At 31.9% G+C, this 23,454-nt stretch overlaps 2 protein-coding genes and 1 long non-coding RNA gene across 6 annotated transcripts in view; 2 read left to right on the top strand and 1 right to left on the bottom strand.

Moving 5' to 3' along the window:
• LOC129801176 (40S ribosomal protein S12) overlaps positions 1–23,454 on the top strand; it is a 422,333-nt gene that overhangs the window by 106,880 nt on the left and 291,999 nt on the right. The window lies entirely within an intron of this gene.
• The window catches only part of LOC129801162 (dopamine D2-like receptor), a 91,934-nt gene that overhangs the window by 23,666 nt on the left and 44,814 nt on the right, over positions 1–23,454 (top strand). For all 3 annotated transcript variants that reach the window (XM_055845942.1, XM_055845940.1, XM_055845941.1), the window contains one exon: positions 15,265–15,926. The gene's annotated coding sequence lies outside the window, so the exon portion shown is untranslated. Of the gene's footprint in view, positions 1–15,264; positions 15,927–23,454 lie in introns of those variants that run through there.
• On the bottom strand, positions 324–2,956 carry LOC129801179 (uncharacterized). Of its 2 annotated transcripts, XR_008751668.1 has the most exons (4): positions 2,195–2,956; positions 1,866–2,005; positions 1,452–1,603; positions 324–1,093 (listed from the first exon to the last, which is right to left on the bottom strand). It is a non-coding gene; the product is annotated as an uncharacterized LOC129801179 (long non-coding RNA). The 2 variants fall into 2 exon arrangements; XR_008751667.1 differs by having other exon boundaries at positions 1,866–2,956.

Raw genomic sequence — 23,454 nt, 5'->3', positions numbered from 1 at the left:
AAAAGCGCGCTACTTTCGGACGATTTATGCTTCGAACAATTCATTTTTTTTTTATCTTTTTCAATGTATTATAAATGAATTTGGCCCATTAATATTATATTAGATGAGATTCTTTACAATCTTACCTACTATAATCTTACCAAAATTTCATGTCCTCCGATCGAGCCCAAACTTTGCCAAAATGTGTTTCATCACTTCCTGATCACGAATATATGGGTGGCTAAGTTACTTTCCCGGCCGGCCGCTCTTGCGAAATGTCACTTCCACTGTAACATTGCAAGTTCATAAAACTACCGCTAGGGGCGCTATTACACCGAGAAAAATTTTATGGGTAGTATTAATGTTTTTCTGGGTAAAATCAAATGAAATTATGGGTATTTTGGCCCCAATGGTAGAATACATTTGTTTCTAATGTTTTATTTGATTTGAATACAGACGACTTTTACTTCAAATATTTTTACATTTGATCTGAAAGGCAGTAATCATAGCCACAACAAATATATTTGTATTTATTTTGAATGGCACTGTATTTGAAAAGAAAACATGTCTTTTAAATCAAATACATTTGCACTTTATTTCTAAAGTGGATTTTAAACACTTTCATGGGTAGAATCAAAAATTTCTGGGTAACACTACCATAGTTTCAATAGTAGAAATATTTGTTTTAACTACGAGTTACCATTAATTTAAATACACAATGGGTAAAATTAAAAATTTCCTTGGTATATTTAAATGTTCTTTACCATAGATTCAATGGCAAATATGTTTGCTTTGATATTCGTCCACATTAATTCAAATAATATCCTCGGGTAGATATAACAGTACCAGGGTATATTTAAAAAACTCTTGCTATGATTTCAAAAATAAATTTATTTGACATAAATAATGTGTATTCACAATAAAATTGTATTACATTAATTTCTATGGGGTGTTGCACGACTTTCTAGTAGTTTCGTGAAGTCTTCTTCTCAGCTTTTGGATGTATGCTCTTCTGCTTTCTCCCAATAGTGTTTACCAGTTTCAGAAGAAATAAGATACTTCAAAAGACTGATTGTCTTTTGCCCCGTAAAGATAAACGATGACATAATGAAATCTGAAAGACAGAAAATAAAATTAAATGGAATTAAAAATCTGAATCTATATGGTATCTATTGAAATAGCGGAAATAACTATTGAAAATAGAGTGGTGGAAATAATTATTGTCCTATCCCATAATCTTTAAAAGAACCCAACAATAAGTCTCGAAAAAACTTATACGTATAATATGATGTCCTTTTATGTTAATCATAAAAAATTAATTTTGATTATAGAATCTTGTTTTCTCAAAACTTTAGTAGAATTTCGTTTTTTATTCTGGTGATAATTATAATTCCAGGTAATAATTGTAGGGCTACAGTATTTATTTTTCACCAATGGCGGTTAATAATTTTTAATAATTCAATGTAACTTACTTGATCAGTGGTAGTGCTCCTCGTCTACTTTTATTACAGCGCTCACTTTTCTAAGTTGTGTTTTGCAGATTTACGTCCTTTACTGTTTGCTCTGAGTTCTGCTGCTATCTGCGAATCACTTTTCCAATTCCATGGAAAAGACAATGATTGTCCTTTGCCTAGTGAACGGATTCAACGGTTACCACGATTGATAAAAGAAAGAATAAAAATAAAAATGAAATTAAAAACTTTTCCAGTATGATATTTTCCAAAGCGATAATTGAAAATACATATTCAACATAAATAAGTTGATATAATTAACATTTTTATATTAAAAAAATTATGCGAGGTCCAATATTTCTTTGTAAAGATCAATGCTAACTTTCACAAATTATGTAATTCTTATTGCATTACAAAAAAAATCAATTTTCTTACCTTGATACTATTTAGGTCTCTCCTAGATGGAATTTTTGAAGAAAAGTAGTTCGATAAAACAGATATGGTGATAATTTTCCAGCTTCTGCTCACGGACGTTTCCAATCAACAATGACTTGCAATCAGGATGATCGATTGAACTTGAACAATATCGAAAATTACAAATCGTTAGTAAAATATTAAATAATAAAAAATTCTTACGACGAATTTTAAATTTAAATAAAATAATAAAAAGTTTGACATTCCATTTTAGCTTAAAAGAAGAAATAAATTTAATTTAATTTACCGAATATGGTTAATACTTTTCTGGCAAACATTTTTTTACTTACCCAATCTAACGATTTCCAACACTTTATCAAATTTCTTTGTCGATCACTTGATGATTTTTGCAACTTTATAAGTTTACTTATCCACTGTAACCATTTTTTAGTTTTTTTTCATTTTCAAATAGATTGGAAATAATTTGTGTGACAACTTTTCAACTCAGCGGCTTCTTCAAGACTGACTCGTTTTAATGTTTTCCGTACTGATGGAATCAGTCATAGATCTGAATGTAGTTTCCTTTTTTTCAAATACTTATGCTATTGATTCAAAAAATAGTATTAGATTTGATTGGTTTTTCATTCTAAATAAATATAAATTTCATTCAAATTATTAATTGTTATAATCAATGCATATAGAAAGTAATATTATTTATTTTATGCAAATCACGTCATTTGAAGAACACAATACACTGACCCTCGTGCATTTGCGTTCGTGCGTGTACGCCAGCCAAATATTAAATTTTTGGATGATTTAGAGCGAAATTCATTCAATTTTTTTAAAATGAAAATTTAAAAAACCTAATCAATAAGAATGCTTTAATAATTGGTATTTACCTTATTCTTTATAACATAAGTAAGTTTCTTAGGCATGTTTAAGAGAGATTCATGAAGAATTTTTAGCTCAATCCGCTCCCTCTACCAAAATTTCAGCCCGATCCGTGCTATAGAGCCGGAGCTAATTAACTTAGAAAATTGGAAAGTTTTCTTTTTAATTATAGCACCCCTAGCTGTAGTTTTACGAACTTATGAGAAAAAGAGGGTTTTTACGAAAATGTGAAATTAATTGCAAATGACATGTTGTTTCATTTGGCTAAAGTTTAAGTTTAAATAATAAAATGTAATTATTTTTACATATTGTATTCGATTAGAATAAGTAGTTATTCACTTAAAACGTATTGATATTTATGATGAAAGGAATTTAATTTTCACCCTAATTTAAATGAATAATTTTTCAAATTATGACGACTGCAGTAAATGTAAAAACCACTGTTATTTATATTTAACGACAAAAACCATTCGTATCAAATATTTACTCAAAGTTATTTCATTTTTACATTTAAATGAAATGCATATTTTATACAGAAAAGTTTCTCACAATTCAATTTAATACCTGGTCATTTAATGTTTAGATAGAAAAAAAAATCATTTGAAATAAAATTTTGAAACAATTGTTTAAAAAGTCTTTTTCATTTGAAATAAATACAGATAATATTAAGACGTAAACAAAAATGTCAATATTAAATTTTACCCATTAAATAAATGCTTGTTGCATTTGATTTCATAAAACAGTACTTTTAAATCAAAAGTAAAATTTTATTTTTGACAACACAACGTTGCACATTTAATATAAATGTGTAGTTTTTCATTTTCAATGTATAATTGTTATTTTTAACATATATTATCTTTGATTCAAAAGCTGAGGTATTTATTTCAAATATTTAAACATTCACGCTAAAAGAAAAATTATTTATTCTCCGTATGAATGCACAAATATTTGAAATTATTGTGATTACTTTCAAAATCAAAATTATTTCGTTTGTATTGAAAGAAAAGTCAATTGATTCGAATATTTACCCAGAATTTTTAACATTAAATACAAAATATTCAATTTAAATAAATTCCATTTTTCTCGGTGTATTAAAAAGAAGATTTTTTTTAATTTTCTAAGTTAAATAACTCAGAAATTCCTTTGTGCATCCGGCTGAAAATTTGGTATGTTGTAGCCGCCCATTATACCTATCAAACAAAAAAATACTTAAGTCGATCCATAACCCCTGACCCGAGCTATAAGGAGTTAAAGTTCGAAAATTGACCGGCCTATATCTACGGTTAGAAATAACATTTTGACCTAAATTTTGGGTTTTTGGTTTCGCCTCGATGAGCCATTTCAGATTAAATATTTAGTTTTACAGATAGAGAACATTCTGGTCTACATTTTACCCATATATCACTTTTCTGTCAGTTCATCCAAATCCTTGATATTTTGGTTTAAATACAAAATTTGTATAATTTCACGAATTTGATTCAAAATAACTGAATGGCGTCCCCCAACTTTAGCTCTAAATCGAATTTGCATGCATTCCGAGTTAGCTCATGTTAAGAATCTCACCTACATAAGCCGGTTAGGATTATCTGTCCCTTTTAATAGCTAGTCCAATGCCTCAAATTTTCAGAAAAAGCTATGGGAGCAATCCATAAGGAACATAGAGAAAAAATTGAATTGTCCGAAGCTTGAGTCGTCCGAAGGTAGCGCACTTTGTCCTACCCATTTTATTTACTGTAACATCGGCATCTGAGTAATAACAAACAAGATGTGTGGTGAAACTAGACTAAAGTGCTGATTTATTCAAGCTATATACATTTTGTGATCCTTGGGCAGGACCGCTACCCTATACTCCCAATGGACTTTGCCATCCTATTGTGGGTCATTTCCAATGGGTGGTACATTGAACCCTCTTTGATCTTTGTATCACAAATAACATTTACTAACTGAAGAAATTATCTACTGTAATTTCAAATTGTATACTATATAATGCTCTATATATTGAAAGTGACTTTCCGCTGAGATATTTCGTTCAGAGATGGAATTTTTCCGTCCAATATGGTGGCTATACCGGAATACTTTACATTCCTGTTATAGCTTTAAACCGAGCACCAAGCTGTGAAATTTTTCTCGCTTCTGATTTCTTTCCTCTCCTCCAAGACTCAAAATTGTTTCCCTAGCACACACCAGAGGATTTGTTGAGATGGTCGAAATACATTTTTCTGCAATTTGAACCATATCACGGGATGCACATGATATTGCAGAAGATTTTATTGGCAACCAACTTAATGCGCAAGATGCCAATTTTTTATGTATTAAATGAACATTTGATATTCACTATGGGAATTTTTATGTAATATAATTCGAGATATCAATTGAAGCATATCTGAATGTCCTTGTTTTGCTGTAACAGGGGAAAAATAAAGGCTATAGATTAAACTCAAAATTTAATCTCAAATAAATTTAGGTCAGCATAATTTGGACACGCACTGAACATGGGAAGGGAAATCAAAATAATGTTACCCATCCATGTCCATTGAAGCAAATAGAAATTTTGGTTGAAAAGCCTCATAAACCATTTACTCACTCCTGCTTTGCATATATATATATATATATATATATATATAGTTTTACATACCTACCCAAATAATTTAGGAAATTTTTTTATTACAAAAAAAAACTCTCAATTCAGAAATATATTGACTTTTATTTTATATTTCATGGGATTTTTCTGAGGGTAAATCTTTATTTTCAATATGTGACAGTATATTTCACGCACAGCAGAGTAATTCCAAGGGTGGCTTGGGAGCAATTCTATATAAAACTTTTATACACATTCAACATACGTCGAAACATGAGAAAAATCTCGTTCAATATGTATATTACGCCTTTTTATTGGCAGTATGTAGTTTGCGTGAGTTGCAAACGAAACAAGTGTACGGGAGCTTTTGAGGAGGGAAAATCATTCTTTTATTTACGGAAATTCCTACCCAATTTGTGAACAGCGTTTTGATCTCTCAAATTATCCCTTGAACATACCTTGTAAAATCTCAGTCTGAGAAGTCTATATATAGGACCATTACTGACAATTGAGGGATGTTTCTAAAGTCATCCTCAGGGTACAATTTCATTTTGGAGTGTTTGTCGAAATGGGTGGATTACTGCGGGATCACTGTCTCATGTAAGTTCAAAAGAATTCAAGAAGAATTCTCAGGTTAGTACAATCATGTGGAAATTCTGGAGATTTATACACGCAAGAAACTTTGATCCTATATATACAAAAAAGTATAATAAATCAGAAACAGTCCCAAAATCTACGCATATCAAATCAATTTTCCGTAAGTTTTTCTTCCTCATTTCCCAAGAGGATATAAAGGTATACCACATTAAGGTGGAACTTATACCCTTTTTCCTGTATAACCATTAAGATATTATATTAGGAGACATTTCAAGAAAAATTACTCTCAGAGTTGCTCAGAACTTTTACCATTTGTTTCCTCTCAAGGGACAAAGACATTGCATGCCAAAATTCACAGCAAATGACTAAGTCTCTTCCACTAAAGCCTTTAAGACTTTACAGTAAACAACAATTTAATGTGTCATTTGGGATGCCAAAAGTTATCTAACACGTGTTATTTGGTAAGCCTGGGATTAACTCAGCTACTACTGATACGCAGATTTTCTATGCTAAATTCTCAGTTAATTCGAATTACATATGATTTCTTAAAGGCTGAAAAATTAATATAAAGCGAAAAAGCACCCTCAATTCGAGTTAAAGAAAGTAAGATATGAAATGTAAGGGGAAGTGCCCGTGCCCATGCTTAGTACGATCCCAAGATTCGTAATGACTAAATTTTTCCCATGTTTCTGACCAAATGTGTCACCATAACATATTTATTTTAAGAACGAAACACTTTCCCCTAGTTTTTAAAATATGGGTGCGATGAGTCATATTTATTGAAAAATATAGGAAAAATTTAGTCATTACGAAGCATGGAATCGTACGAAGCATGGGTACTTTCCTCTATATTGAGCCAATACGAAACTTATCAAAATTTAACTATTAGAAGTTACGTTTATTGATAAATCTATATCAAGTTCAGTATAGGTAATAATGTGAGCAGTGCCGGATTTAGGTGGGTTCCCTGAGGACACGGCACCAGGCCTCCACATTTTAGGGGCCCCCACATTTAATAAAGTCTACCATGGTTACAATTGTCAGAAAATAAAAATTATCAACAAAAAAAACTGCACATTAAACTTCTATTAGCGATAAAGAACATTCATTTTTTACTGGCCATTTTTTATTTTTTACAGCTCATTTTAATTCTTCACTGATCACTTATTAATTTTTTACTGATCATCTCGAATATTTCTGCTGATCGTTTTTAATTTTTACTGACCACTTTTTTATTTTTTCTGACCGATTTATAATTTTTACTGCTGATTTTTAATTTTTTTTACTGATCACTTTTTAATTTTTCACTGATCTACTCGAATATTTCTACTGCTCATTTTTAATTTTTACTGCTTTTTTAAATTTTTTACTGTTTGTTTGTAATTTTTTACTGACCACTTTTTATTTTTTTTCTGACCAATTTTTATTTTTTATTGATCATCTGATCATGTTTTATTTTTTGCTGATCACTTTTTATTTTGTGCTGATCATGTTTCACTTCTTACTGATCGCCTTTCATTTTTTACTGGCCGCTTTTAATAAAATACTGCTCTTTTTAATTTCTTACTGCCCTTTTTTAATTTTTCACTGAACATTTTTTTATTTTGTACTAATTATTTGGAATTTTTTGTTGACTATATTTGACTTTTTACTGCTCATTTATTCAATGCCATTATTATCATTTCATTGATTTAATTTTCATCTCGGAAAAATTTTGACCGAAAAACCTCACGACCCCTTCCCTACCTTGCGATTTTTAATTTTTTTTTTTTAAATCTAAAATCTGCTCTAATAGCCGTAATTCTCAATATTTCTGGATGAAATCAACACGAAATACTTTTAAAAGTACCTTTAAAGGTTTTAAAGGTATTGTGCTCTCGAGTCTGAGAATTTAGTAGAATTTCTTTTTTTGCGTATTTTTTGTATCCATCTGTTAAACTTATATAAATGAATTGAACCAGAGTTCGAATCACTCGAAATTTCAATGATATAATTTTAGTGAACTTGTCTAATTTATAGGCAAAAAATCAAGGAATTCTACTGTTTTCTTGGTATAGTTCGAGTAGTAAAAGCAAAGTCTCTGGTTTTAAGTAAACTTAAAGTTGCTTAAATTTACCTGTAGGATTGAAAAGCATTATATTGTATAAAATTTTTGAACGAATTTTGAATTTTAAACGTAAAATTTTTGTGGCCCCCACAAATGGGCATTGGGCTTCCACATTTCTAAATCCGACTGCTGCGAGTCCTTGTAAAAAAGTCTTTATTCTTCCGAAAAATCGCTGTTTTGACAACGAATTACGCAAGAAATGCTAAAGCGATCTTGATGAAATTTGGTACACGGTCAGTGTAAGACTTAAACTTTTTATTTATGCATACCATCCCTCACCCCACCCTCCATTCTAGTAACCACCATACAAAATAAGAACACTTTACCTTATAAGTTCTTTCTGAGAGAAGAAGTAGAAAGGTGAAACACGGCATGGGAATAAGGCTTAAAGAAGACTTTTTAACCATGCATACCAACCCCTTCCTCCATCACCCCTTCTGGTAGCCACCATACAAAATGAGAGCATTTTACTTTATAACTCCTTTCTGAGTGGAGGTAGAAAGCTGATATTTGACATGGGCACAAAGTTTAGTAAAGACTCTTTAACTATGCATGTCACCTACTCCCTCAACCACCCGTCTGATAGTCCCAATATAAATTGAATGCCTTCGCACGAATTGTTATTAAAGCACTGAATTGCATATTAGTACAACTTCTGTAGACAATAAATTGGGAAGCATCTCCTAAAACTTGATTACAATATCAAAAAAATCATCAATATAAATGGCAATAATAATTCACCACTTATTCGTGACACAGAAAATTGTATTGATTACTAGTACTGATACGTGTTACTTTTTTCACGTACCAACAGATCTTAACGAGACGAAAAATGAAATATAAAAAAGCTGTCTATAGAACCATCTAAAAATCTAGAAAATGATTGTTAACGTTATTTGTTATTCAATTTTTTTATTCAGTCAAGCTCAATCGAAAAGGTCTTCGTATGAAGATTGTTGAAAATACTTCTTCTCAGAAAGGAGTTATAAGGCAAAATACTCTCTTTTTTGTATGGGGGATATCAGAATGGGGAATGAGAGGAAGGGGTGGTATGCAAGAATAAAAAGTTTAAGTCATACACTGACCCTGTACAGAATTTCATCAAGAATGCTTTACCAGTTCTTGAACAATTCCTTGTCAAAACAGCTATTTTTCAGAAGGATAAAGGCTTTTTCACAAGGATTCTCAGCGTTTATCGTGCTGGGTCCCCGCAATTTTTGCGCACAAAATGCGTCTAAATTTAAAACATTGGTCTCAGAACAAAAGTTGTTACCCGTATATCCATTAACATAGGTCCCATTCGTGGCGATTCCGGGACCGAATTTGACCGTTCTCCTTTAATACTTAAAAACCCGAGGCAAAAAACCACGTAAAATACCAAACTGGCATAAAATACCAGCGCTGATATTATCAACAAAAAAGCATATTTTCAATAGTTTTTTGTTCCGTAAGAATTCTACAGCAGTTCTAGGACTCATAAATTAATTTGCCATTAAATATTTTCCCATTTTCTTGTCATTTTTATATAAATTTTCTGAAAATTGACAAAAAAAATGCTAAGGTGAATTTTTACAGATTTTTGTAGCAAAAAGCCATTTTCTATTGCTTTCCTTTTTCTTAGCACTTTGGCAAGGATTTCAGGACTCATATTAATATATTTTTCTGTAAAATTTTCAAATTCTCATATATAGTTTGCGCTTTTTTTAAAAGTGAAATTCCAACAGGAATTCGAAAAAGAAAAACATGGCATAAATTGAATTTTCACCTTATTTTTTTGCAGTTACCACTTTACAACAATTCTAGGTCTTATATTACTTAATTTTTAACAATTATTTTAACATTTCCACGATTTTTACGATTTTTTGGAATCGTGACAAAACTCAGAAAATGTTAATATTTTTTAGGTTATGTATGAATAAGGCATTCAAATATTCATTTCGGATGCCAACTCCATATAAAAATTGGTATTCTACGCCCGTTTTTTGGTTGTTTCCCAATTTTTTAAATAATAGAAAAGTTATTAATTATTTTTTCCACTAAGCGAAAGCTAATTAAATTCTCTACAAACTCGTGTTATCACTTTAGCATAATATTGAATAGAATTCCTATTGTGAAGCTCTAAATTTAAAATTGAAGTAAAATTCCATTTTGGGTTTTAAAGTGTTATGGTATTTTTTTAAAGCATCTAGATAAAGCTTGCAACACTTCAAAGGCTTTTTATCCAAAGAAACAGATTTTCCCAGTGCTTCTCCCATTTTTCCTAATTTAAGTCACTTTTAGAATACGTCCAAAATCTCAAAATTCATCAAATTTCCAATTTTGGGTCCTAACGGGCTATGTGACTCTCAAATGATATCCGGCCCTTGAAATAAAACTTGAAAAGAAGAAGACGTAAAAGGTCCTACATAACTGATTCTATTTTCATAACCTAAAAAAAAGATCTTATAAATGACCTTGAAATGTGTAATTATCTAATTATTTTACATATCTCAATGTTTGAACTTTGAACATTACCGTAGATGCGGACGACTTTGCACTTAGGGGGTTACTTTGCACCGCTCTTTTTCGAAAGCTTTTCTTTAATTCTAGCACTTAAGGATGATTTTTAGACCAGTTAGACGTTAATTAGGATGATCTTTAGACCATTCTTAAGTGTTAGAACTAAAGAAGATCCTAAGAAAAGAAGGGGTGCAAAGTCACCCCCAGAATACAAAATCACCTTCATCTACGGTAGGTAGGGTAAAGTGATATAATTTGGAATTAGTGTTACAAGTTGGACAATTCGCCGGTACAAGTTGGACATGGCTTTTTTCTTGAAAAATACAGTACAAAATTTGTTTTTAAGCACAAGGAAGAAAATTATAAAACTAAAGCATTAAAAATATACAAATAAAAATGAAGTACTAAATTTATCAAGACAAAAAGCCCTGTCCAAATTGTACCATATTGTCCAACTTGTACCACTTTACCCTACTTAAGCAATAAAAATAATTATGAAAATTATATGGTTGCACAATATTTCATATTTCATAAATTTATGTCTCACTTTGCCAAGGAATGTTTTGTGTTATGAGTTAATTGAATAAATATAAATATGCAAGACTCTAATGAAAATTCGTAAATATGTTTAAATAAACTTATTTTGGACAAACACGAAACTTCTCTATGAAAAATAACCATAAATATTGAAAACTATTTGCTTTGAAATTGCAAGAAAAACAATAGAAAAGTTTTCTGTACAAACAACCCATGAAGCACCCAACAAATGAGTATAATATGCTACATATTGTGAGTATATAATGCTTATAGAAAAGTTCGTCAACTATTATTCACCTCTTTGTATGAAATATACGAGCAAATTAGTTGAGATTGATTTATACGTTGTGGATGGATTCCTTAAAGACGACGGAATGGTCTTTGTTAAAAATAATGAAGGATGTGAATAAAATTGAAAATTCAATTTTTGCGCCAATCTTTCTGTAATATATTCCTTTTTCATCATTGCATAAATGCCTTGGTCTCATATTTTATGAATCTAAATCCACTCAGCTCATTATTTATTCTTTGAAAGGGAGGAATTTTCCTCGATATCTCATTCATATATGAATTTTAATGTTTCATCGGTTTGATCCATGTCTTTAATCATCGAGAAGTGCACAGATCGAGTCATGAAGAAAATCTCTGTGAGAGGAATGTAGAATGACGATGGGTTGAGGCAAAATTGTGCGATGGGTTGGATTTTCTGCCCCGGGCTTTCAAACTGAATGATTGCAAATTGATTGAGGAATATAACAAGTGTAAAAAAAATCAGGTTAGAGTTACTAAACTTCGCAGTAATTTCGAGTATTGTTAATTTCTTTCAAACACTTTCCTTTCTGCAGTACTGCTCTGCAAAAAAAATACTATAGTGTTGATTGATTCTATAAATACATTAGAATTATACTATCCATTTTATCGTTTAATTTAAATAATTCACACTCCATTGTGAAACTGGATGAGGGAGATGCCGAAGCGGAAATCCCATTTAATGTGGGAATACGGATTTATTTACTGTGGAGATTAATTTAATACACCTGCTAAGAGGAGGGTTTATACCATGCGAGAGGCAGTTGGGTGAAAATAATCAATTTTCCAACCCCTTTCTCTCATTTCCCCTCGGGTTTTTCACCTAATTTCTTTTGGGTATTATTTTATGTGCTGACATTTATTTAGATTATTGCTTATATTTTATTCTGCAACCAATTGATTGAAAACATGAGTACTTGAAATAAGTATTGCTTCCATTAGATATTTAAAATTAAAACCTTTAAAACCATATGGCTTCTGGTCAGAATTCTAAAAGCCAAAGTTTGGAACGTTAAACACACAAAATCCAAAATCTAAAATGGGTCTAAATCCTGAATAGCCAAAATACCGAACAGATCAAAAACCCGAAAAGCCAAAATTCCGAATGGACAGAAATTCCGAATGGGTCATAATCCAAAACAGCCAATATTTCGAATAAGTCGAAATCCCGAAAATCCTAAATCTCAAAAAGCTAAAATCCCGATTAGGTCGAAACTCCGAATGCGTTGAAATCCAGATTGGCCAGATTGGGTCAAAATTCCAAAAAGCCAAAATCCTGAATTCTTAAAAGTGTTATAGCTACTCCCACGATTTGACTCGAGTTTGTTGAAGGCAAAGGGAAATTTTCTGTGTTTTGGAAAATTATTTCACACATTATTCTCCCCATTCTCTCTATATTTCCTCCCTTTGAAGATTTTTACTATTCGGGTTTTTGTTTTTTCGGATTTTTGCGTTCCTAACTTTGGCTTCTTCGGGATTATGGCTATTCGGGATTCTAGCTCATTCGAGATTTTGGCTGTTCGGAATCTCGACCTACACGAAATTTTGGATTTCGGGATTTCAACTTATTCAAAATTTTGTTTCTTTAGGACCTGGCATGATGGATATTCTATGAGGACACCTCCGGTAATCGCCAGTGGAAACTTTGTTTCACCTCAAGAAGAAAAACAAATTTTCTGTCTTGCCCAGAGCTTTCGGTCCCCGATGTGAACCTTCTTCTGTAGTCGACTAGACTATGTTTTTTGATTTCCTGAAGTTCGTTATATTTGGAAAATGGAGAATCATCATGAGCAATAAATCACTTGAGAAGGTTTTAAATAGGAGGTAATCGGTTTTCTTGCTACTAAAAATGATCTTCCATTTTCCAAATATAACGAACTTCGGGAAATCAATAAACCTAGTCTAACAAAACAAAATTTCCACTGGCGATTACCGAAGACCGAAGGTGTCCTCATAGAATATTTCATACTGTTCGCTGAAATAATACAAGACCCAGAAGCAAATTTGTTTAAGTCGCAGTGCAATATCTGTAAAATTTTACAAGGAAAAGTGAAAAATAATATTTTTATTAGACTTGGTGGGCCCCTGACAGTAGAGTCTTCCGAATTTGAACGCTTGAGGAGTACGAAAGACATCTCTCACCTCCTAAATTCGAACGATATTTTTTAATAATGCGGGCATTTGAGACCGAAATGTCATCCGAATTTCAAAGAAACGGTTTAAAATCCAATGATTTTTTTTCAACTAGTCATTAAATTATACAACTATAATGTCTGTAAATATTTAAGAAATAAGATTGATATTTTTATCATACACAGCGCGATTTTCTGACAATTTAAATTCAACCGTTGGTTTCCGTTGAATTTGAGAGACTCTACTACTGTATTGAAATTGCCTAATACAAGCATGTGGCAAGTTAATTTTTTTATATGGAGATATTTGAAGCCAATTCCTAAATTGATCTCGGACTCAGCTCACAATGCTCCGAGGAAAAAAATTATTTAAACAAAAAATTAGTATATTTATCCCTCCATACGGAAAGGTATCTTATAATACGGAAAAACTTTTTACTTTTTAGATATTTAGCGTAACGGTCGCGAGTGTAAAAAAATTCCCATATAAATTTAAATCGAAATATGAGAAAGTGGCTTCAAATTTCAGACAACTTGCCAGGGGCGTGGCCTCATAATATCAAGATTAAAAATTAAAATGTCGAATTATATTACTTAAAATTTGTTTTTTTTTTTACTTTAGTGCTATTAGAAATCATGGCGCAGAATTAGTTATAAGGGAAGAGCACCCCGGATCGGAATGTTAAGAGACATGCTCGATATTTAGTTGAAAATTTAAGCCTCAAAATACTATTTGGTATTTTTGTGCAAGCTAATTGGTATATTAGTAATCCATTTAACTATAAATGTGCATTTTGATTTTTAATTTTTACAATAAATTAATAAAAATTAGGTGTATTTACAAACCTGCAATCTGTACCTCGGATCGTCACGAATTCAATCAGGTGTCTCACTGAAATTTGATTTTATAAATTAAATCAGAGCTAATGCAGTGCATCCTTGTAAGAGTTAATTGGTAAAAATTACCTAATAATTTTTAATAATTCATTTGATTTGGAACAACAATATGGTAATAACCTTGCGATCCGAGGAACACTGCCGATCGCTGGTACTCTTCCCTTAGCTGTTCATTGAAATTTCTGTGCAATTCTTTACAATTCCCATTGCATGAGTTAAAAAAGTCCAATAGAATCAAATTCCACGATAGCTTTAAAAATCTAAGCAGAAGATACTAAAGTCACGTTATAAGTATCTGGTGGTTACCTAGGATATATTCGAATCTGGGACTCTTGCGTCATAGAACGTCACATTGCACGTCCTTAAAATGTTTCTCAATTGCTAATCATTTTCCCGCAAAATTTCTACTTTACTGATTTTTCAATTTCTGTACCATTTTCTGTCGTATCATCTCCAATGGCTGCAAAATCTCAACAAATTCGTATCATTGGTATTATTTCGTCTCTTAGAAACTGATTTGGTCCATATGTGAAATCGTGTGCTTATTGCAGAAGGGGATGTGGATAGGATATCTCAATCTATGTAAACGATGCCAAAGTCTAGTAATATGGGTGAAAGGCGAAATATGATGAAAAAGAAAGTGTGACACAGTTCAATCCAATCCACTTGTGACTCAGCACATGAATCTTGTACGAAAGATTGAGTAAGGATGATAATATCTCTCCCTCGCTCTTATGAACTCATTTTGACTCTAGAAAACGATTCTGCACATAGCAAATATTATACATAGGGCGAGTAAATCGCTGATATATTATATGTTACGCCTCGAGGATTATCTCATCACAATTTTCTTCCATTTCTCTTCTGTTGCAGGACACTCTTTGGCTGCAAGGAGAGTGGGATAAGTCAGAGCGAGTTGAGGAAGATAGATATCAAATGTACAAAATTGATCTTCACACACTAAGCTACAACATCATCCAATAAGTGGGTTTTCTTACAACATTCTTCACCCACGAGAAAGTTCATTTTATTAAGAGAAGAAAATTAAGTGATAATTGAATTTTGTGTGAAGTCATTGAGGCAATTGCTGAGCATTTAATAGGAAACTATATAGCAAGAAAAGTTACTGTACATAATAACAACTGATAGTGAGACTACAAAATATGGTGATTTGTTTGAAAGCAATTAAATGTTTTCGAAATAATTTATATAAATGAGTGAGAATACTAAAATAATTTGCATTACTAAAATAAATAAATTAAACTACTGTAAAAAATTTAACTGAAAAGCTTTTTAAATCTCATAAACATAAAACAGCAAGTGTATAAAGTGCAGAGACATCCTTAAATCTTCCTATTGTGACTGTGATAAATCTTCACACCAAGAGAAAGAAATAACTCAAAAGAAATCTCAATGCTTTAAAATCCAAGTGTTAATGTTCTATCGTTCTTCTGCTTCGCGTTGCGGAGTAATTTAGAAATTAAGAGTACTTGAGCACGAAATTAACTTATCAACAGTTGAAGAAAGGATATAATGTATGTATATTTCCCAGATATAATTTAGAGTTTCATGTGTTAGTCCTCCATATTATTAAATCACCAAGATACGTTCAACATTGTTTTGGGAATGTATTCACATTAAAAAAAGTTTTATTTTTTTTCTTAATTATAATTCGTACTCGAACTCAAAAAGAGAACACTTTGTCCCTGATATATTTTAAGAAATAAGAATTTGATTTCCTCAGAGAACTCTCCATAATTCAACTCAAAAATCTCTCAAATGACAATTTTATCCATTTAGGCCGCCTGAAAATTTTCCCTAAATCTTAATTATTCTAAATCGATTAAAAAATACGGATCACTCAAAATGAAAAAAAGGCCCAAGGAGCCTATCTAAAGCAAGGCTTGAAGAAATTATTTCTCTTAAACTGATAGATTTTTATAATTATCATACGCAAATTAAAGCTAATTTGAAGCGGAAGATTATTTTAATATTAAAGGACCATTACAGAGAGGTGGGGCTACATTGAACACGCCATTTTTCGCATATTTCTAAAGGAAGTTGGTCTAGCCATAATTCATTTTAAATTCTTTATTGTTTGGTTTTGACATTGCGTTAAAACCCAGCTTCCTTTAAAAATACGCGAAAAAATAGTGTTTTTAATATAGCCCCACCTCTCCCTATATTGTTTTAGAGCTATTTTTAGCATAAGAGTTTAAATAGCCCGTAAAATTTGGCTTTAAAGATTTATCTCCAGCTGTCGTACACTGAAGGCTTAGGATCATCAATCAAAGGTCCTTTACGTCAATTTCCTTTACCTAATCCTTTACTGGAAAATTTGACAGGCTAAATACAATATTCTCTAGGAGCGGCCTAAATCTATTTGGTCCTCAACAGTTTAAAGATACATTTTAAGGTCTAGATTACCCATAATTCTAACAAAAATCACCCTAAAACTTTATTTTTGCTTTTTAGGCTTTTATGAAATGTATGTTTTTTTTTTAAATTTTGAAGTTTTTCGAGAACCTTTCTCATGGTTTTTGATGAAAGAGCCCTCATGTACTTCCGAATCTTAAAGTGAAATGATAAAACACCATCTTAGAGTTTTCCAGTATAAAATGCGATGCCTTATGCAGTCTTCAGACTTTAAGTTTAGCTAAATGGTTTAACCTTTTAACTTCAAAATCAGTGTGTGTTTTTTTTTTGTAGAAATTTCAGAAATTATGACTTTATCAATTAATCCTACACTGAGAAAAAAGTGGGTGCGATTAACATTATTTCCTCAGAACTAACACTTTTTAGGTGTAAAAATATATCAACATTTTTTAAATGTTAATTTTACACCTTATTAAGGGTAAAATTAACATGAAAAATGGTACCTTTAACCCCTAATACACCTAAAAAGGGTAATATTTACACCGATTTTGGATCAATACTGCAGGGTAAAATTAACATTTCCGGAATGCTATATTAACATTCCGGAAATATTAATTTTACACTGCAGTATTGATCCGAAATCGGTGTAAATATTATGCTTTTTAGGTGTATTACGGGTTAAAGTTACCCTTTTTCACGTTAATTTTACTCTTAAAAAGGTGTAAAATTAACATTAAAAAATGTTGATATATTTTTACACCTAAAAAGTGTTAAAGTTATGAGAAAAAAAAGGTAATCGAACCCCCATTTTTTCTCAGTGAATCTAAATAATAATTAGACTACATTTCCATCAGTTTCCCACTAAGCCGTCTCTCACTCAGCTTAAACCTTGAGTCTCTATAGGGCATAAGTCTCTAAAGTCAATCCCCTATTATCTTATAATTAGAAGTACGTATACAACGTTCATAGATATCGTTAAAGGGTATGCCGTGATTTGTGCCCCCCCCCTCTGCAATTTACATTAACTTTTTGCATGCACTGAAAAGTTTATAGTGTACATTGCATTATACCATTTTATTCCTGTCAGTTTTGAAAAGCCTTTTGGAAAATTTAGAATAGAACACTTAATTTTAGAAGATTAATTCCATTTTTGACGATCTTCTTATAGTGAAAACCGCAAAGGAAGAAAACCCAAGGATTACAAATGCAAAGATTTTCGAGTGGTTGAAAATCAATTAATCGATATAAAAAAGTAAGAGTTACGTTTCCAAACTCGGTACATGGATACCACATTTTACTGACAAAAAAGAATAACCATGATCGTATGAATCTGGTCTAATTTCTCTTCGTATTTTACGATAAGGAGATTCTTTTGGCTAAATTGATAACAAACTATCAGAAACGGATCTTATATAACAACGTACACGAAGTACATAGAGGGACCAGAGAAAAGCAGTTTTATTTTCAAAGCCTGTTGCAAGATCTGATATCCCATAGTGATATTGTAGTGTGTTTAGTGGGATTCCAAAGGAATTATTTACTTTGAACTACTCCGATATACGAAACAACCACAACAGATAAGTACTATGGCAAAACGTTTATTTTAGGTCAATTGGAAAACTGTAATCTTCCACCACGATAGTAAAATTACATGTCACCAAATAATCGCGACTAAAATTTCGACAAATTCTAGAGCATTCGGTACACTCTCGAGATCATATAACAATCACCCTTACTCTTTAATATCGTTTGTAATTTCATTTGCAAGGTAATTTTGCCCCGGTCGCTCCTATATTCTTTATTTGATATTAGATATAGTAGAAACAAGAAACAATTTAATGATATGTCCCATTGAAAGCCACCCCTAATAAATTGGCATTTTTTTTAAAAAGAAAACAGAGGTAGCAAGGCGTCCCAACTTTGCGGAGTGCTCGAACTCACGAGAAAGAGCTTTCCGTGAATTATCTTTTCGCACACTTTTTGGGAGAACACCGGTTTACTACACTGAGAGAAATCCGAAAAAGTTAAAATAACATTCCGGAAATGTTAATTTTATCCTGCAGTATTGATCCAAAATCGGTGTAGGGGAGACCGGGGTACCTATAGCCAGGGGTAAAAGTAGACAGTGGATTTTTCTCGTTTTTCTTAAAATGTACATCGAGCAAAGTATTTTTTAATGAAAGTAGGAACACATCCCCATATTCCCAGAAATATTCATAAGTCTGATCCTGTTATCCTACAATTTAGGAGCATTTTTATAAAATGGGTATAAAATTGTAGATTTGATGTTACAGTTTTTGGACCAGCATTTGGTTTTCTGAGTTTCTAGTCAAGATTTCATAGTTTTACCTCGTTTCTGGTTTAATAAACCTAATTAAAAAATATTTTTCACTTGGATAATAATTATCCACTTTTTTATATAAGATGATAAACACTGAAACAGCCCTCGGGGCAGTTGTAGTCACTCTTCCGTGGCGGGCTAAAACTATCAATGATTTTTCACTAATAGATGGATAATTGTTAGATGAAAAAGTACTATTGATATTCCAAGCAATATTGCCATTTGTATGAGCAACTTGAGAAATAGATTTTTTCAGAATGTTTGCATTAATTTTGCCTCAATTACAAAAATGTCATAAAAAAGTTGGCTAAAGCCCTTTTCTTTAGGTTTAAGTAACATATTTAGCATCAGTGGGCTTCAGTGTATCAAGTGAAACAATATTTGGTATCTCCAGTTTAAAATTTCATCTGGGAAACTAGTGGCAATTAGTACCCCAAAAGTGGCTATTTCTACCCAGGCAGGGGTAAGTGTAGCCAATGTGCAGTACTTTTTTCATTATCCTCTCAAGAAAAAGCCAAGGATTTTAGAGCTTTGAACTACACTGTTTCATATAGCCAATATCCTAATGCTACTTATGAAACATAAAAATATTAGACAAAACTTATCATTTTTTCACAAGCCACTCGCGAAAAAAAAGCTTCATTTGCTGGCTAATTCTACCCCTGTCTCCCCTATATATTACCCTTTTTAGGTGTATTAGGGGTTAAAGTTGCCTTTTTTCTTAAAGCATAAGTCAGTACAGAACTGAATATTTGCCGCTTAGGCAGCGGACTCTCCGTATAATGAGCTGATTCTACTCCAAGTATGCTCATTATTTTATTTCCCATCAATTTTTGGATTAAAATTTTTATTTTATCTCAATATTAATATAAATTTTTAATACAACTGATACAATTAGCAGCAACATTATATTTATATAACTTACAATTTTACAATTGCCCAAGTCTTACTTCTGGGTTTCTGATAATAATTTTCGGCATTTTATTGAGCTTGGAAGTGTAGGAAGGGAAAATTTAAAATTAAACATAAACTTCAGGAGAGCAAAACTTATAGTTTTCTTCTTAAGGTTTTGAATAAAATAAGTACTAAGAAGGTTACGAGGATTTCAAAATCTGAACATAATTATTACTAGCAGTATATGTTCCATATAACACTGAGAGAAATCCGAAAAAGTTAAAATAACATTTCGGAAATGTTAATTTTACCCTGCAGTATTGATCCAAAATCGGTGTATATATTACCCTTTTTAGGTGTATTAGGGGTTAAAGTTACCTTTTTCATGTTAATTTTACCCTTAAAAAGGTGCAAAATTAACATTAAAAAATGTTGATATATTTTTAGACCTAAAAAATTGTTACAGTTATGTGGAAAAAAAGTTAATCGCACCCCCGTTTTTTCTCAGTGTACGGATTAAATTGATTCATAAATAAGAAAACCGTTCCGAAATTGAAAATTTCTTAAGGAGAGCATATTTTGAAATGTTTCGGAATGAGTAATAAGCATGCTAACAAATAAAAATAAATTTTACGGGTACACTTTACCGATTCATTGTCAATTGAAACCGATGCTATCGGGTTGAAAATTGCAAGGCCTTTCAAAAAAAATCCTAATTTTAAACAAATTGGTTGAGAAATATGCCCTCGAAAAGCTAGTTTAAACTTTGATCTTCAAAAACTCGATATCGAAATGTTTTTCGTTCATGGATATCTATGGACAATATTCACCTTGACCATCTACAAAACAGCAAGATTGCATGCCAGGAAAGATTTTAAAATGCATTCAGCAATCTGAGTGGTTTTGATCAAAGAAGGAGCGCGGGAGATATAGAGGGCTATTAAAGCTTAGGTATCAAAGTCCCGTAATTATATAATCTTAATCTTAATCTACAAAACATATTCGAAAATAAAAAAAAACAACATTTAGGAACCATTTTCGAAATAAACCAAAGAAAGACAGAGAAGAAAATCAGCTAAAAAGTCTGGAGATAATGTTCATTTATGGCGGGTCACGGTCACTGAAAACTAAAAGTCGATAATCTCTTAAATAATAACAATAAACAATAAATTAATTCTCTATGAAAAACATGGGCTGCTGGTTCAATTGTACGCATGATACCGTTTCTCAAGACTCACAGTGAGTCGAAAACGAGTTGAAGTGCACATGGCAATTGGTTGAGATCAGTGGTAAAAACAATCAGAGCCAGTGCCTCCATAGCTCAGTTGGTAGAGCATTCGCCTAGATAGCGAAAGGTCCCCAGTCCAAGCCTAGGTGGAGGCAGGAATTTTTCCTGTCTCTATTTGGGTTAAATTGTGGGTTGGGAATCACTTGTTCTGATTGTCGTTCTCTGTGCAACACAAAATTTCTAGGGATTTACGTACCAAGCGAACAGAAGTCTGTTCAACCGCTTTCACGATAATCTCTTACCATTTGTGCTCTACGCCGTTGATAAGTTGAGAAAAAGCAAATTGGAGACCTGCTCACTCTTCGCAAGCATGTGGCAAGTTAATTTTTTATATGGAGCTATTTGAAGCCAATTTCTAAATTGATCTCGGACTCAGCTCACAGTCCTCCGAGGAAAAAATTTATTTAAACAAAAATTTAGTATATTTATCCCTCCATACGGAAAGGTATCTTATAATACGGAAAAACTTCTCAATTTTTTGTTATTTAGTGTAACGGCTGCGAGTGCAAAAAAATTCCCATATAAATTTAAATCGAAGTATGAGAAAGTGGCTTCAAATTTCAAGCAACTTGCCAGGGGCGTGACTCTTCGCGTTCGAGCAATAAAAATGTACCTATTAAAACTTCCCTTTAAGTCGTATACGAACTTATGCAATGATTCTCATGAAACTACTGAAAAACAATTGCAATTATGTTCCAGATAATTGCATATAGTTCAATATTGTTGGAAGTCTGAAATCCTGAAAAGTTTCATATTCATGTACTTTTAGAAAAACAATTGCAAAACTGCAAGCACTACGAAGTTAATAATTTTAGTGCACATGAGGTTTAGACACTGTTTTAGTCTGAAAGCTTTATCTCTTTAGGTATGGGAAAATGACTGATGATGAAATTACCATTTTCAAAAACTGTCTCAATTTATTGCATATCTTTTGATAAATTAGAGATCGTTTCATAAATTACTTTCGTATATGGATATTCATCTTGGCTTTGATGAAATCTAGGACATTGGGAGCTGAGCATGGCAATATAAAAATTAAAATTGTTTGTCAGAAAATTATGGTTTTATTTTCCGTTTTTAACTGCTCAAACTCCCAACGTGAGAGCTGTTTCTACAATCTTTTAAGAAAATGATATTTTTAAAAGAAATAATCTATTATATTCCACCAACATATACGCTATGCATTCTTCCTAAGTAATTTTAGAGTATAAATTTGAATTAGCAAATTCATTGCACTTTGCCGGTTGAGATAAAGGAGATATTTAGTAGAGGAGGAAATGAAAAACACAACAAAGACACAAAGTGAATGTGCCTGCATTCTAATGAAATGAAATACACAAAAGCCATGGAGGTAAAGACGGTGGTGTCCCAATTTCCATTCAGATGCACACAATGGACGATACGAAATGCTCCTAAGCCAAATAATCCCACATGATGCTCATAAATTGAAAGTGAGGGTACGAAAACGGGAATCGTTATATATATCTGGAAAATTAGTGAGGAAATGGGAAGAAAGTTTGGTGCTAGGGAAGTAAATATTGATACAAATGTCTCAATTTTCCCCAGAGGCACAAAAGACACACTCAACATACCAGAAATTAACAAATATATCCTTAATGAGTGTATAATTGCTTGAAAATGTGCGGGAATGGTACTTTTAAATGGTAGCGATTACCAAAAGCAATTACCACCTCTATCGAAACGAACACTTTCTAACAGTAAATCATTTTGAAGTGTGTTTCTCAGGCAAAACACGCGATGGAAATGAAAAATAAATTATTCTTATTTTTTGTTGTTGTATGTATCAGATACAAATATACTGTTCTTTTTTTTACTCCTGATGAGAAGAAAATCAAGAACAGAAAAATGTTCTTGGACGAATGAGCTAAAATTGATTTTAATTGCAAAGTATCACACACTTCAATGGAACCTTTAGTTTCTGACACGGTGCAAATAGAAAGGGGTTCGGCACCACGCGACCCTCTTACCTCTGGGGGTCACTTGCAAATGACTCAACCTTGCACCTCCACAAGTCCAAGGTTAGATCATGGAGGATATTTTGTTGCTTTACTTTGGATAAATTTGCATCATAATTCGATGTTATAGATTTTTTTTATTCTTGAAAATACAAGGAAAAGACATTTTTTTGTTAAACTCGTTTAGA

Source organism: Phlebotomus papatasi, chromosome 2 (genome assembly GCF_024763615.1).
Source record: "Phlebotomus papatasi isolate M1 chromosome 2, Ppap_2.1, whole genome shotgun sequence".
Taxonomy (NCBI): Eukaryota; Metazoa; Arthropoda; class Insecta; order Diptera; family Psychodidae; genus Phlebotomus; species Phlebotomus papatasi.
This window is presented reverse-complemented; position numbering and strand designations above follow the sequence as displayed.